Source organism: Cyprinus carpio, unplaced genomic scaffold (assembly GCF_018340385.1).
Source record: "Cyprinus carpio isolate SPL01 unplaced genomic scaffold, ASM1834038v1 S000006800, whole genome shotgun sequence".
NCBI classification, from domain to species: Eukaryota; Metazoa; Chordata; class Actinopteri; order Cypriniformes; family Cyprinidae; genus Cyprinus; species Cyprinus carpio.
Genome location: NW_024879386.1, coordinates 456,204 through 470,615, shown reverse-complemented (window position 1 = coordinate 470,615; position 14,412 = coordinate 456,204). Strand labels below are relative to the sequence as shown.

At 38.9% G+C, this 14,412-nt stretch overlaps 3 long non-coding RNA genes across 4 annotated transcripts; 1 reads left to right on the top strand and 2 right to left on the bottom strand.

Annotated features, from left to right (window-relative positions):
* Positions 1–54: 54 nt before the first annotated feature.
* On the bottom strand, positions 55–652 carry LOC109056191. The gene is made up of 3 exons (XR_006159945.1): positions 464–652; positions 318–391; positions 55–165 (listed from the first exon to the last, which is right to left on the bottom strand). It is a non-coding gene; the product is annotated as an uncharacterized LOC109056191 (long non-coding RNA).
* A 663-nt stretch (positions 653–1,315) lies between these two features.
* LOC122144917 lies at positions 1,316–3,559 on the top strand. Its single transcript, XR_006159947.1, has 3 exons — positions 1,316–1,384; positions 1,547–1,640; positions 3,383–3,559. It is a non-coding gene; the product is annotated as an uncharacterized LOC122144917 (long non-coding RNA).
* Positions 1,316–4,515, bottom strand: LOC109056192. Of its 2 annotated transcripts, XR_006159949.1 has the most exons (4): positions 4,457–4,515; positions 2,749–2,853; positions 1,529–1,612; positions 1,316–1,371 (listed from the first exon to the last, which is right to left on the bottom strand). It is a non-coding gene; the product is annotated as an uncharacterized LOC109056192 (long non-coding RNA). The 2 variants fall into 2 exon arrangements; XR_006159948.1 differs by lacking the exon at positions 4,457–4,515 and having other exon boundaries at positions 2,749–2,978.
* Positions 4,516–14,412: the final 9,897 nt, after the last annotated feature.

Here is a 14,412-nt window from a genome sequence, read left to right as displayed (position 1 = left end):
GAAACAAGACAGATGCTGATCATCTATCATGGTCCATCACCTCTGGAAGAAACATACCTAAACATGGTCTCTGGTTTCCCCCTCGACTACATGCACCTTGTGTGCCTCGGAATCATGAGACTGCTTCTTCTCTTGTGGCTGAAGATGGGTCCTCTGACTTGTAGGCTGTCAGGATTTCAAATAAACACATTTGTCAGAAAGACTGTTAAATGCTCGGAGAAATGTGCCCATGGAGTTTGCACGGAAACCAAGGGCACTGAGAGAAATTGATAGGTGGAAGGCAACAGAGTTCAGGCAGTTTTTACTGTATATCGGACCTGTCATGATGAAAGATCTTCTTAACACAGAGGTGTACAAAAATTTCTTGCTACTTTTTGTGGGAATCTCCATCCTGTGCAACAACAGTTTGATTGAAGAATACTGTGATTATGCCAATGACATACTGGTGCTCTTTGTCACTCACTTTGGTCAACTGTATGGTCCACAATTCTTGTCCTACAATGCACACTGCCTTGTACATCTTGCAGAAGATGCGAAAAAGCATGGTGTCCTTGACAACTTCAGTGCTTTCAAGTACGAGAATCACCTAAACAAACTCAAAAGACTTCTGAGGAACTCAACATGCCCTCTGAGTCAAATAATAAAAAGACTCTCAGAAATGCAAAGATGCAGCAAAAAAAAACTCACAAAACCAGGCCACATCTGCTCAAAAAACCACATGCGACTGGTCCTCTTCCTGCATCCTTTCATGAGGCAACACAATATAAAGAGTTAAGAACAAGCCCTCAAACTCTGAAATTGGATCAGGCAAACAGTCAGGTTTGCATTGGCGGCAAAGTTGCTAAGCTGCAAAACATAATTTCATTCAGGGATGAAATTTTATGTAGCTTACAGTACCTTCAAACACCAGGAATCCTTTTTTTGACTATCCACTGCCATCCTCTACACTTGGCATTCATTTAGTGGATGACCTCTCAACAACAGTTGATTTCTGCAAGTTTGAGGAAATAGAGAGCAAAATTTTTCTTGTCCCCTATAACAATCAATTCGTTTCAATTCCTCTTTACATACGGAGTAATTCTTTATCAGCACTTTTTGTTTCATAGTTCATGCATTTCAATTACATTGTTGAAAATTAATCAGTTAATAAACAATACGGGTTTCAGGCTTGCAAAAAAAAATAAAATAAAATGTACCTAATCATGGAGTTTGAGGGAGAAGGGACGACTGGACCAGCTGCCAAGTCCTGGTATGCAGATGGCTACTCCTGCTGGCCACCATATAAAGACCTTGACAGGTTGCTGAAGAGTGTTAGGGACAATGGAGGCACCACAGCCAGAGAAAGGGTGGACCCGACATAGAGCAAGAATCCTGCACAAGTCAGGTAAGAGTAAATGATGCTGTAAATTAAACATGATCTTGCCCAGAGTAGACCTGTATTTCATTTTGCAGAATCTTTGCACATCATTTATCCACATTGTAAAACATGATCTCACATAGCTTTAATAATCAAAAAATGAGGCCATACCTGCATTTCTTTTTCCAGCATCTTTTCAGAATGTAGCCAACAACTGGAAGAAGGCCAGCTACACTTCTGACATAAACTCAGAACCTGAAATTGCAGGAAAACGGATTCCCAAGTAAGTCCTCACAAAAAGACAAAAGAAATGGTTTGTCGAATGAAAATAGCATCATTTGCCTTCATATGTCATCTATCTTTAAAATTTAAGTAAGGGATAATGCACGGCTAGCTGTGCATTAAACCATTTTAATGCACTTAACGTTGAGTGTTTTTTGCCTCCACGTTGTGCATTAGAATCGTTTAATGCACAGCTAGCTTATACCTTACCCTAATCCAGTATCTAAGCTATTTTATTAATAAAAATCACAGGACAGCATTAAAAACAGGTTTCTATGCTCCTGAAAGTCAATGAAATCAGCGCATTAATACAGAACGGTGATATAAACTGACTTGGAACTACCTGTGCATTAAGGAATAATTGACGACAGGCAGTTGAATTATTAGAAAAATAATGCACACCCGAGGTTGTGATGCGTTACACCTCGGATGTGCATTATTTTTCTAATAATTAAATGGCCCAGAGTCAATTATTCTGCTTATACTCCGGTTACCACACCTCAAAACATTGATCAGATTATATATTTAAAAGGATTCGTCCGTTTTTTTGTACTTCAATCGCTATTGTGAGTAGGATAATTTCTTCTGCATCTCATCCAATGCCTCTTTTGTTAGTTCCAAAACGTTGTTTTTTAAACTGGTAACAGAGGCTTGAGACGTTGATAGCATTCTAATGCAGTTATTAATGAAGATATTAGAAAGAGAGCGAGAGAGACAGAGACACAGAGAGAGAGAGCGAGAGCGAGAGAGAGAGCTTGTGTGAATTAGGCTACCTCTGTGCGTCCTAAACAGCGGTTATTACGTCACTAGTGAGACCTCACTTGTCATGTGTAGCCTTTAAGTTGCTACACTGTATAGGCTAACTGATAAAATCGTCAGGGCAGCACTGACAACACCTTTTTGTGCAAACTGCATGACCGTAGTGTGCGTGTGCTAATTTCTGTTATTACAGTTTTACTATGTGAAGTGATATGGAACTGTAATGCGGTCAGGAGAGCGCATTTTGGCCGTGCGTTTCCCAGAAAATAATTGCACACCTCAGAACGTTTGTCAGCCAATCAGATTCAAGCATTCAACAGCCCCATAGTATAAACTGTTTTAATACATACCTGCCAGCCAATCAGAATATTCAGACAGACCATGGTATAAGTTATTGAATAGGAGCTTCAGTGTGACTGGTACAGTCATTCCAAACCAACAAGACCTTCGTTCATCTTTGGAACACAAATGAAGATATTACTGATGAAATACCCCATAGACATCAATGCCACTACCACCTCAGAAAGGTATTAAAGTCATTGTTAAAATAGCGCATCCGGGTCTCTGTCAAAAATGATGTCTCCTGCATCAGCACCTCTCGTGAATGCATGTCAGAGACTGACACAGAAAAAAATGTATTGTTGAAAGAGTATTATCGTCACTTCATAATTAATGCTGAATCACTATAGTCCTTATTTCCTTTCTGGGCCTTGAGGTAGTAGTTGCATTGCTGTCTATGCAGGATCAGAATGCTCTTGGATTTCATCTAAAATATCTTAACTTGTGTTCTGAAGATTAAATGAAGTTCTTAGGGGTTTGGAACGACATGAGGGTGAATAATTAATGATAGAATCCTCATTTCTGGGTGAACTAACCCTTTAAGGAGAAATAAAGCATAACATTTATTGAGCACATTTCTATGAGCTACATGACGCAAAGAGGCAATGAATGTGTGCAGTTGTTATTTTACCTTTGTTTTCCTAGAAAGAAAACAAGTACCGATCATATCTACTCGTCAGATGAAGAGGCAGCAGATCAACCACCCATTAAAAAAAGAAAAGCTGCAAACAAAGCAAGTGTTCCACCTGCACCAAATCCTCCAGCAATTCCAAAACGCAACAAAAAAGGTAATGAAAAATAATAATAAAAAAATAAATACTGTAAATAAAAGTACACATTTCATGTTGACTCAACCAGAGGTTGAAATTTTTTATTTTTTTTTGGTTCCCTGTTGAAATAAATAAAAAATGAATATCATGGATTTATATCTACTGTGTAATCCATGATTTTTTAGAGGGGGGCAAAATGAAGATTTATCAGCCAAATTACAAGGGAACTTCAGCAATCAGCATTGTTATTTTTTTTTTTACATAAAGATTAGTAGCTCTATTAGTAAAATCTGTTGACTTCAGCAATCTTTGCTCCATATGTCAAAAAAACAAAAACAATAATCTGTGACATTCAATATTTTGGTTTTCTTTCTTCAGAAAAAAATATTGGAAATATCAAATTTGATTCAGGGAAGTTTCTGAAATTTGGCTGATCTGACACAGAATGACCCAGCATGAAATAAGTAAGATTAAAGGTGCATGAAATCCCCGCCCCCCCCCCCCCCCAAATTGTCAACAGCATTTGTCAATCAGCAACAAAGGGCGGAAGACCAACAGCAGAACTGGTGTGAGAGTCTCCCCAGCTTTCAAGGTTAATAAATAATCAGTTGTATTTGGCTACCTGGAAAGCTAAATGAAGATCAACATTTGATGCAATTAATGCGTTAGTTCATTCATAGAAACCTCTGTGAATTACTCATGTCATTCCAAACCCATAAGAAAGTTTATTTTCAAAACACAAATGAAGATATATTCAGTGAACACAGGGATTTCTGTTCCTACATACAGAGCTTGTAGAGGTAACGGATACAATATGAGTGGTTTAATACCAATCTTCTGAAGATTCATAATGGCTTTATATGATAAACACATTTTTTATTTGTATGCAACTGTCCCTTTAAGATTATGAACCGTCGTTACCAGACTTAAACTCCTTGATTCAACTTACCTACTCCACCTTTCTCAGCTCCAACTGCGTATGTCTCAGTGAGACCATCACGGAGACGGCTGGTGTGTGATCAAACCTAACACACAAGGTAAAAGACCATAATCAGGGATAAGGAAATCTGAAACATATTCACAGCATTTAAATAAATCTTAAAAAACTGAACAACATTTTGTGTTCAAGAGCCATAGAGCACAACTTTGCTGTCCTGAGACCCTCAGAGGACCACCTAGGAAGAGCCCAGAGTAAGTTAATTGCACATAATCCACTTAAGTAATTTTTAAAATTTGACACCCTTCACAGATCCTACTATTATTTAAAATAAAAAGAGTGGCTCATATTTTTTCCATTATTGGGCACTCTATATACACACTGCAGACACAAAAGTTCTCAAAAACAAAGTAAATGTGAATTTTGTGGCATTAACGTGGCATGACAGATCACAGTTCAAAATGCAATCTCAATGTATCAATGTACATAAAAACTGAAAAAAAAAAAAAATAAAATAAACCACACACACACACACACACACACAAAATAAACCACACACACACAAAAACAAACAAACATAAATGGAAAAAAATTAATGACAAATGTCTTTGAAACAAAAAAGCATGTTGAATTGCACCAACTGAAAAAAATAGAATGCATTGAATTAACAGTGTTCGCATTAGTGTTGTCAAAAAGACCCGGTACTTCGGTTCCAAGTCGGTACTAAAAAAAACGAAAATGTCATGGTTCCAGGTTTCTTTAAGTACCGGTGGTACCGATGTGCCCGGTCAGCCCGGTTCTTGACGCATACAGCGCTATGATTTCCGCGAAGCGGAAAATACAAAGGAATCTCAAAATCCAGTCATGAAAATGAAACTTACATTTTAATATGGCAGTCATGGAATTTGTCAAAGTTTGCATAAATTAATTAACTCAAATCTCCATATGAACCAGTATCTGTAAATGTTCTGCACGTCTCTGTGTGAATGAATGAATGAATGGCAGAGACGTGCGGTTTTGTTTACTACATGGACTGAAGTGCGTGACGCTTGCAGTAATTTCAGCATCTGCCGTCGCATTTTACCCATCAATACATAAACAACATCACCAGAACTGTTCTGAGTCACTTCACAAGCATTTTACCGTTTCATTTGAGTAAGACCAGTGTCAATTTAAAGGTATTCACGGCAACCCAGGGTTTCCCACACATTGATTTAGATTCAAGATTCAAAATCAATATACAAAATATTTATATTTGTCACATACACAATTATATAGAGCATATATAACCAGCAGTGAAATGTGAGACAGGTCCGCTCCATGGACAGTGCAATTATTAAAGAATACAACACAGATGAAAATATACATAAATATAGAAAAAAATACATGAAATAAAAGTAAACAATAAAAATATAAGAATAAAATATAAAATATATAAAGAGATGTATACTGTAGAATTAAATATATAGTGGAAAATAATGTGCATGAAAGTAAACTGTAGTCTTAAATATTAAGATACACAGGAATGTACAAGAGGCAAATGTGCAAACAGGTTGACACTTTCAGTATGTCAATGTGAGGTAGTGAATGATGAATATCTTACTGATAAAGTGAATATTAAGTGGAGACATGAAGATTGTTAAGGAGGCTGGTTTTGAGTTTAGGAGCCTGATGGCCTGGGGGAAGAAGACTCCTCCTAAGTCTCTCAGTTTTTGACATCAGGCTACGGAAACGCTTACCAGATGGCAGCAAAGTAAAAAGATGATTACTGGGGTGAATGGAGTCCTTGATTATTTTAACAGCTCTGCTTTTGCAGCGTTTGAGGTAGATGTCCTGCAGAGGAGGGGAGAGCAGACCCTGAGATGCGCTCAGCTAAGCGCACAACTCTCTGCAGGCTTTGCAGTCATGACTGGAGCTGTTCCCATACCACACACTGATATACACTGAGTCAATACGCTTTCTATGGCCCCTGAATAGAAAGTGTTTCAGGATTGCAGGTGAAACCCTGAATTTTCTCAGCTGTCTCAGATGGTACAGTCTTTTGCCTGGCTTTATTAACCTGAGCTTGAATGTGTGTAGTCCAGGTCAGGTCCTCTGAGATGTTTACACCAAGGTACTTGAAGCTGCTCACCCTCTCCACTGGGGTCCCACTGATCATAGGAGGAGTATAGGCTGCTGCTGTCTCTTTCTGAAGTCAACAATCAGCTCTTTAGTTTTGCTCACATTCAGAGAGAGACAATTGTCCTGGCACCATGATGTTAATTTCTCTACCTCATCCAAGTATGCGGTCTCATTATTGTTAGAAATGAGGCCCAGAACCACAGTATCATCAGCAAATTTAATAATAGATGTGGAGCTGTGGGAAGACACGCAGTCATGTGTGTAGAGAGAGTAGAGCAGGGGACTCAGGACACAGCCCTGTGGAGCTCCTACGTTCAGGCTGATGGAGTTAGAGGTGAACTGGCCTACTTTCACCACTTGAGGTCTGCCGGTGAGGAAATCAAGAATCCAGTTGCATAGTGAAGAATTCAGGCCGAGGTCCATGAGTTTAGAAGCTAACGTGATGGAGACTATAGTATTGAAAGCTGAGCTATAGTCGATAAATAGCAGCCTTACATAGTTCCTGTTATTGCTGTCAATGTGTGTGAGAGAAGAGTGCAGGATGTGAGAGAGATGGCATCATCAGTGGATCTGTTTGGGGCGATAAGCAAACTGAAAAGGGTCCAAAGTATCCGGGATGGAGGAGCAGATGAAGTTTTTAACCAGTCCCTCGAAGACCTTCATGACTATTGATGTGAGGGCAACTGGACGATAGTCAAGAGGGGTTATTGTTCTTAGGCACAGGGATGATGACAGATTTTTTGAAGGAGGTGGGGGACCACCGATGTAGCAAGAGACTCATTAAAAATGGATGTAAACAAACCAGCGAGCTGATCAGCACAGGACCGCAGAATACGGCCAGAAATCCCATCAGGTCCGGCTGCTTTCCTGACATTCACTCGCTTTAGAGCCCTCCGAACCTCGTCCTCAGACACGGTGATTACATGATTATCGCTGCTCTGACTGCTGCTTCCTGACGCGCTGATCGGCAGACTCGCGCTGCTCAGATTGCTTTCAAAGCGGCCGTAGAAAGTGTTAAGCTCGTCAGACAGCGACGGATCTGCTCTCACCTCTGCAGAGGATTTATTTCCAAAGGCACAGATGGTTCTTAGTCCTTGCCACATGCGTCGGGAGTCATTGAGCTGGAAATGTGACTCTATTCGTTCCCTGTATCGGAGTTTGGCGGCTCTTACTGCGCGTCTGAGAGCATAGCACGATGCTTTTTACTCACTCATGTTTCCCGACAAAAGACCGGCGTTGTAAAGCAGCAGTGCGTTTGTTTACTGCTGCACGGATTGTACTGTCCACCCAAGGTTTCTGATTAGAGAAGGTCCTTATAGATATTGTATCCGTAGCTTGTTCGGCTAGCGTGTTTACAAAGCTTAATGCTACATCCGTGAACTCGCTGACGTCAGATGAACTTGCCCGAAACATGTCCCACTCTACGTCATCAAGAGCCGCCTGTATAGCATGGCTTCAGAGTGGGCGGACCAGCGCGTCACCACCCTCTGCACCGGGGGTTCTTGAACGAGCCTTTGTTTTTATTCCGGTGTGTGAGGAAAATGGCGGCATGGTCCGATTTGCCGAAAAGCCGGTAGTGAGCGAGCTTTGTAGGCATGCTTAAACTGAGTGTAGCAATGATCCAGTGTATTCGGTCCTCTGGTTGGACAGGATACATGTTGATAAAAATTAGGCATAACCTGCCTGAGGTTGGCTTTGTTAAAGTCCCCAGCGATGATAACAGCAGCAGCGTCAGGATGTTTGTTGATGTTGCCGCCTGAGCGCATCGTGAAGCTCGGACAAAGCCAAACCGGTGTCAGCTTGTGGTGGGATGTAGACAGCAGTAACGATGATCGATGAAAACTCCCGGGGAAGATAGAATGGGCGGCAAATAATAGATAAATGTTCCAGATGAGGCGAGCAGGAGCGCGACAGAGTGGAGATATTCCTGGGGTCACACCATTTCTTGTTAATCATGAAACACACTCCTCCACCTTTGGATTTACCGGCCTCGGCTGTCCTGTCCATATCCGTAAAACAGAGAAGTTTTCAGACGGCGTTACAGCAGCGTCCGGGACAGAGGCGTGAGCCATGTTTCAGACAAACAAAGGATGTTACAGTCCCTAATGTCCCTTTGGAAACTTATCCTGGCTCTAAGATCGTCCATCTTATTCTCCAGAGACTGGACATTGGCGAGCAGAATGCTCGGTAGAGGAGGACTGTGAGCTCTTTTTCTCAGTCTGTTGCGGACCCCAGCACGTTTCCCCCCGCGGTGTTTCTTGATCCGTCGCCTCGGGTGGTTATTCAGGTGGCCATTGTTCATCTCGGTGTTCCGGAGAATCTCAGATGGCCACGATGGGTTGGAGGATAAAGTGTCCTGAAACAGGTTAGTGAAGTGGGTATCCAATGTCCAAAAGTGTTCCCTTTGTCGTAAGTGATCAGTGCAGAGGTTATGTGTGCAAAAAGAGAAAGCAAAAGTAGGTAAAAAAGGAAATAAAAACACAATCTAAGCGGAGCGACCTGGACGGCGACCGAACTCGGCGGCGCCATCTTGTTTTCTTGTTATCTTGTATTTGTTGCGGCTGCCACAATATCAAAACTGACCGCCACAAAAAGATTTTCCAAAGGCTTTGAATTCATTGAATAAACATGAGCACTGCACATTTCAAAAACGTATGCGGGTGTTTTTATATCACTGTATTTCAGAAGGAAACAGACTGTATTTATAAAATTTTCGATTTCATTTTCATTTCATTTTGCATGTAACGCCTGCTTCACACATACTCCATCTGCATTGCGTATGCGTTGCATATTTTTTTTTTCGCACCCATGTTAACGGATTAGAGTGCACTGCACGTGGTTGCGGTCCGTCAGTGCGTTCCAGGAGCTGTGAGTCTGCAGCAGTGCAGCGATCGTTTACGTACCAAGTCTATTTTTGCTGTGCTGCACGTGCTGAATTAAAGTGACAGCACATTATTTGCGCTAAAAATGAACATGGATTGACACGGAAATGCAGTAATTTCACAATAAATTGATACAATTAAAGCCTACTGTGTTTTGAAGTCAACACGTGGCTTTTTGGCTATTTTTAAAACAAGACAAAAGGGCACTTTTAGATAAACAAGGCAACAATATATGCACTTTTATGGAGGCAGAAAAACAAAGTTCTTTAAGACCAGTGGGATTGCTTGTAATAAAGATTTAGAATTCAAAAGTCTCGAGAGTCGACTGTTTCTGTCAGCGGAGAGTTTTAATTTTAAATGTTTGTGATAGCCTAACAAGAAAAGTAGGCTAAATCTTGTGTTTAAATGTGTTGCCGCCCTGCTTGAGCAACTTATTATACAAACCTAGAAGTCAAAATGCATAATAGCTTGTTTATATTTGAGTTTAAACTAGTGTCTATGAAAGATTGTTACTGTAGGCTACTGTGATAGAGTATCACAATGCTGAAAAAAGCTTTTTTAAATCTTATTTATTTATTTATTTTTTTTTTTTTACATGATTTTAAATCAAAATAATGGACACATGTTGTGTTTGTGGTAAAAAGCCGTGGATGAGGCGGAGTGCAAACGCGTCCTGTGTGAAAGCACAATGAGTCCGTGCTGTTTCTGCATCGCATACGTAACGCAAACGGAGTATGTGTGAAACAGGCGTAATGCTTGATAAGGCAGCGTTTGTGATCTCAGCGCTGCTTTGCAGCCGTTACCGGAGAATCCTGTATCTCTCCCGCTCTTAAAGCGCCTCCTGCTGGCAAAAAAAAAAAAAAAAATTGCATATATATGTATATATGGGGGCGGGGGAGTGTAAGACTGTGGGAAACACTGCAACCCGTCAAAATAAAAGTTCATTTTTACATAAAGGCATTGTGCTAGAAATATTACTATTATTTAGTAGAATGTATGTGATACTGCTACTACTGTTGAAAAAATTAATAAAACTTTATTTTTTAAAGAAATAAATCACACAATATTTCTTCCATGTTTTAATTTTTAATAGCAAATCCCCTTTATTTAACAAAAAATAAAATGTTTTTAAATTTCATTAATTAAAGCATATAAAAGTGAGCACATAAAAGGCGCTCGGGATTGTTTGTGTAACAGTCGAGCACTGTGTGAGAAGTTTTCTGCGCACACATCTGAAGCGTGCGCATGCACACAGACAGCCGTGTCTACACTGCATGAATTACCTTCTCTTCTCTGGCGCGTTCTGCACATGCAGCTGATATAAACCACAATGTGTGGTTTATATCAGGGTGTGTGACGATACACTTAGCTCAGGAGATATATTGAAAGAGAAATATTTTAACTAATCTAGGGCTGTAACTAATAATTGTTTTGATAATCAAGCAATCTACTGATTATTTTGACAATCGAGTAATCTGATATTTTTTAGTAAAACAAATAGACCTAAGTGAAAAACTATTTAAATATAAACAATTTATATATAACATGTATAACATATACATTACATGGTTTTATTGAACACTCCTGATAAAATAGGCCTACATAATGTAATATGTCTTCAATAAATATGAACATAACCAACTTAAGTTTATTATGTATTATAACAAATACCTGCAGAGGGGCAAACAGTCTGGCCATGCTTCACTTAACAGATTGATTCAAGGACGTTTTAAATCCATGTAATTTTAATATTTGGCCACATGCAAACTCAGAGTGAGGGTCTGAATTTTTATTTTGAAATCGCAATGCAATGTACAACAAATCGCATACTTAGAAATATGTTGATGAATTCTCCTGTGTTGGCATAGGTTTATAAATGATTTAAGTTACAAATCTAGTGAGATAACATGCACAGTTTTCCTAGATGAAAGTTAAACAACCCTAACTCACAACATATGCAGAGGAAGAGTTTGTGTCCCGAGCAGCTGAGATGGACAATGCACTACACGCTTGTAAATGATAACAGCGCAACACAAAACACGTCACACTTTATATGCGTTCCCAAAGGAAACCCAAACAAACAGCACATGCAATAAAAGACCGAACAAGATAATGCAATCGCTATCAAAAGTTTTACCACAAACACAGCTTTTACTAATATCTAAAAGCCAGCTTTCACCTCAAGGAGTAATAATGCAAGATCGATAATCAAATATTCTGGTCCAGCCCTACTTGACAGTGATTATTTTTATATTTCATTAATTAATAGGATAAGCAAAATTCACATACTGTTTCATTGCATTTGTTTAAAATTTATTGTAGTATTTTGCAAATCACGTGGATAGAGTTCTTTTTACTGTGTGGATGACCGTCAGCCACCACCGAAGACCATTTTTGACCCAGGAAAAACCCTGGATTTCGAACATCATGACCACCAACCCCACTCCCCTCAAATTTTCTTATATTGATCTGCAACATCTAACATACCTAAAACACAAACTACAAGCTACCAAATAACTAATAAATCCAAAAGTAACAAACATAAGACCAAAAAAAAAAAAAATTTGCAAAATGTAACAAGCAAATCTTACCCCATTCCATCTTTCTCAGTGGGCGTCTCTCAGGCAGACCATCATGGCGACGGCTGGAGTGCTCATCCACCTGACACACAAGGTACAAGAGCATTAAATAGAATAAAGGGGCGATCACACTGCACTTTTCTTTCCATTGATTTCCATTAATATGCATGTGAATGCATAAAACGCTGAAACGCAAGCTTTTGTGAAAAAGTTCGCATTTAGCTGCATTTTAAAGTTCAAGCTTGCTGAACTCTTGACCTGCGAATTCACATCACGTGAAACTGTATGACCAATAGCAGTTTGATACATCACAGCATAATAGCTGAATTAAAAGAACATGTAAAACTGCAGCGCTGCAGGAAAGTGGAGTGTGGATTGTGTGTTTTTACATTTTAAATGTATTATTATGCATTGTGGTGAATTTAAGTTTTTTTTTTTTTTTTTTTAAACAACACTGCAGAGCATGACATCATATCACAATTGTTGCAGCGTCCAAGGAAACTTTGCATGCTCAAAGTCTTGTGTGACCGCAGCATTCACAGCCCTTCACACAATCTAAAATGGAATAATATTTTTGTGTTTAATCCGTAGAGCACACCTTTGCTGTCCTGAGACCCTCAGGTGACTACCAAGGAAGAACACTGAGTAAGTTACATTTAATCGCTATAACGGTGTTGTAATCTGAAATGACACAAATGGACACATGATAAAATGGTTATCTACCATGAATAGCTGGGTAAGAAGGGTGTAGGACAGGTGTGGCGAACTCTGGTCCTGGAGAGCCACAGCTGAGTTCTGCTCCAATCCTAATTAAAACTAACCTGCCTGTAAATTTCTAGTAACCCCTTCAGGACCTTTATTAGCTTGTTCAGGTGTGCTTAATTAGGGTTGAAGTAAAAACTCTGCAGGGCTGCGGCTCTCCAGGACCGACATTCGCCACCCCTGGTTTAGGAGCATACACTGTGAAAAGTCAGCTTTTTTAATAACCTAGTAGGGCTGGGTGATATAAAAAAAAAAAAAAAAAAAATCCCAGATTTTTTCACAAAAAATCTGATTTACGATTTAAATCGACCCCCCCCACCCCCCACACACACACACTTAAAATCAATATTCAAATGACAAGAAATTGTTCAAAACAATTTATAACTTCATTTTGTTTTGATTTTACCTTCTGGGATTTGATCGGGATTTCCCTCTTGAGGTTAAAGTGCAATCACAAACAACAAGCCAAAAAGACAAGATGGCAGGCCCTGCCCATTGTAAACAGTTAAAATGTTACATAACATAAAATGTAACATGACATTCTACTAATTCTACTACATTCTTACTAAATGTTTGTAAGACTGTCAGAGGTCTTCACTATTTTTTTTTTTTTTTCAGGGGAGCCGTACTGATAGGGCTAAATCAATCAGAGAGACACTTTAACTGGAAAGTATCAAAAGTTACATCTAGTCACAAATAGCCTTTTTAGTCTTTTTTATCAATCTGTCATCCCTGATATGCAATGCAATTCAATACAAAAGGCTATCATTCTTCATCATTTACCAGTCAAATTTGTAAGTGAGACAAGATGATTTAGACAGATAAATTAATATACTATAATGAATGCTAGTTAGTTATGTTATATTAGTTTAAAATTCTTTACATACAACTGTTTTAGTTATTATTTTCAATTTGTGAAAGTACTTATGTAAGGATATGTAAATGTAAGGATTTTAAGATTCTCAAGTTGGTAAACTAATTAATAAGGGTAGAAAAGTAGATCAAGAATCGTTCTGGAATCGGATCATGACTCCCAGAATCGGAACGATCGTAAGGTGACTAAAGATCTCTACCCCTACTATTGTATAAAGCAGTTTTTTTTTTAAATAGTAAAAATGTGTTTCACAGTAGTAGTGCTTTTACTGTATTTTGGATCAAATAAATGCAAGCTTGGTGAACATACATAAGATACATTCTTTAAAACATTAAAAAATCTTACTGTTCAAAAAAGCTTTGACTGATTGTGTACATGTTACCATTTACTGACTTATTTTCTTCTGGATGGCATTGATGCCATGAGTTTTACTTTAAAAATAGATTTGAATACATATTTTTCTTTGTTTTTTATTAATTTTCTGAAATTCAATTAGCTAGAATTTTAATGTGCATTTGCTTGTCTGAGTAACAAGCAAATCTCACCCACTCCATCTTTCTCAGCTCCAGTGGGCGTCTCCTCAGGAAGACCATCATGGTGACAGCTGGAGTGCTCATCCACCTGACACACAAAAGTACAAGGGCATTAATTAGCATAAGGAGATGAAAATGAGAAAAACTTCATTTACAGCATTTAAACCAGATAATATAACATGCATGACCTGTTTAATCCATAGAGCACACCTTTTCT